The sequence below is a fragment of the Oreochromis niloticus genome, unplaced genomic scaffold, assembly GCF_001858045.2.
Source record: "Oreochromis niloticus isolate F11D_XX unplaced genomic scaffold, O_niloticus_UMD_NMBU tig00008308_pilon, whole genome shotgun sequence".
Taxonomy (NCBI): domain Eukaryota; kingdom Metazoa; phylum Chordata; class Actinopteri; order Cichliformes; family Cichlidae; genus Oreochromis; species Oreochromis niloticus.
The window spans coordinates 4,423-6,548 of record NW_020329112.1 but is presented as its reverse complement, the minus strand read 5'-3'; the positions used below and the strand labels follow the sequence as shown (position 1 = coordinate 6,548).

Here is a 2,126-nt window from a genome sequence, read left to right as displayed (position 1 = left end):
AGATCCAGATCCTGAACCATGTCCCCGACCAGCAGGCTGCAGTCAGAGTGAGTCAACAGAACTGTCAACACCGGTGGAGCCTGGCCAACAAGACAGGATTATAATGAAATACAGTACAAGCTCAGGGCAGCACAGGCTTAAGTAGATCAAGGAGGAAATCGGGTAAACCCTCCAGCAGTTATTTCTGTGTCCATTTTGGGTTAAAAACAAAAAACACGTCATAACTACCTGTGGATGCTGGCTGAGCCTCTGAAGGTTGAGTGATATGTCATTAAGCAGGTAGTCAGAGTTCTCATTGATCAGTTCCTTGAGGGAAGCGTATCCACAGACCTTATTGATGTTCCATATGGAGCTCAGCGCCGCCTGGCTGACCAGCAGCGTCTCCTCACCAGCTTTCTCCAGCACAGGATACAGCCAGGTCGTCAACAAGGGACGGAAATCGCGGCCCAGCGCCTCAGCACAGCAGGCGAAGGCCTCCAGTTGGATGCACAGCTGACAGATGTTGCTGTTGAGCTGGTGGATCGTGGATGCAGATGTTGATGATGAAGGAATCACTTGGAGAGAGCCGGCATCACTGTTGCATATGGAGAGGAGTCTGGATGGACTGAGCAGCTACGCAAAGAGACAAAACACATGTTAATGCACTGCTTTTTAGCCACTTTTACACATGCACTGCAGCTCTGAAGTTTTCAAGATATTATCCATGCACGTGAGAACGCAAATGTCTGACACAGTTACATCAGACATTAAACAGCCTTTAGCCTTCCTGCTCCTGAAAGCCTGTATTATATCTGACTGTGCTCATGTGGGACAGCACAGATCAGCCTTTCTCAAAGTCAAGAGTGGGGCCAATTTAGGATCTTCACTCAAATTTAAAATACAAGGGAAACTGATGTATTTCCTTACATAAACAAAAACAACACATGCTGTTATAAAATGCTCATCCTACGCAGTCATATGCAAAGTGTTAAAATCAGTGTGTGATCCACCTGCCACTAAGAGATATTATTTCTCTTTGGTAGATGGAAAAAATATAATCAAACTCACTGTCAGTAGCTACAACAGCACATTTGTTATAATATGATGAATCAAGCATTTAGATATTAAATAGTATTGAGGGAGACAGGATCAAATACAGTGAGGCATCTCGGGTGGGCAGAGCCCTGATTCAGTAGGGTGAATAAGGGATCTCGTCTCCTCCGTACTTAATGAGTGTGGTGTACCTGTCAGTCATGTCTGGCACATAAGACACCAGGTAGGTCCCATCATGGTTGTCACAGATATTTGCTTCTTGGGCTTCCCGTCTGGGTCCTTCAGGAGAAAATAAAAACTGTTACCTAAATATCAACACTTTGGTTACATTATTGTGTGGTCCACGTTCATGCGCTCACAGTGATCTGCACTGCCAGCAGTCCCTCACCTGCATCTTTGCCATCAATGTTGAACTTCACTGGCAGAGAGCTGGGCACTCCAGTGGTTTAAGGCCGGATCCACTTGCACGCACCTTGCTGGCATCATGGGTGGGCAGCACCTTCACCTTGTAAGGGTGGACAAAAGGGAAGAGAAGAACAACACGCTCACAAATGAAAGGAGCCTCATTTACAGAACCCAGTAAACCACACAAAGACTTTTCCATTTTTAAAGCTGGCCAGAGTGCAACACTGTAACATGTAACACCTAGAAGGTTCAGATGGTTGCAGTACTTTGCTCATTTGGATCAAAAGTTTGGGGGAAAATCTTTCATTAAATCAAGTGATTGTAATGCTCTTGCTTCCGTTGTGTAGTTAACCATCTATCATTTTAGATGTTTCATTAGCAGCCTGATGAAATTAGCTGTGGCGTTAGCCCACTTCAGCCATCCAAACAGATGACCATCTAAGGTGAATTATGCAGATCACTAGCACAGTACACAGATTACCACTTCTTATTCCAGCCAGACTTGTTGTTACTTCATTCTAATCATGCAGTAACAACAAAGATTTATTCCTACTGGCTTTTTAAAATGTGCTTCTTCTATTCTAGAAAAACAAAAACATGTTATCACAGGCTTTTGTTTTTTTCAATGACATTTGTGTTGGCTGTGTCAGTTGCAGGCAAACATTTATCATAATGGTTAGATATTAGGA

At 43.9% G+C, this 2,126-nt stretch overlaps 1 long non-coding RNA gene across 1 annotated transcript; it reads right to left on the bottom strand.

The window, feature by feature from the left end:
- Window positions 1-552: 552 nt before the first annotated feature.
- On the bottom strand, window positions 553-1,532 carry LOC109199217 (uncharacterized). The gene is made up of 3 exons (XR_002059675.2): window positions 1,421-1,532; window positions 1,224-1,311; window positions 553-612 (listed from the first exon to the last, which is right to left on the bottom strand). It is a non-coding gene; the product is annotated as an uncharacterized LOC109199217 (long non-coding RNA).
- Window positions 1,533-2,126: the final 594 nt, after the last annotated feature.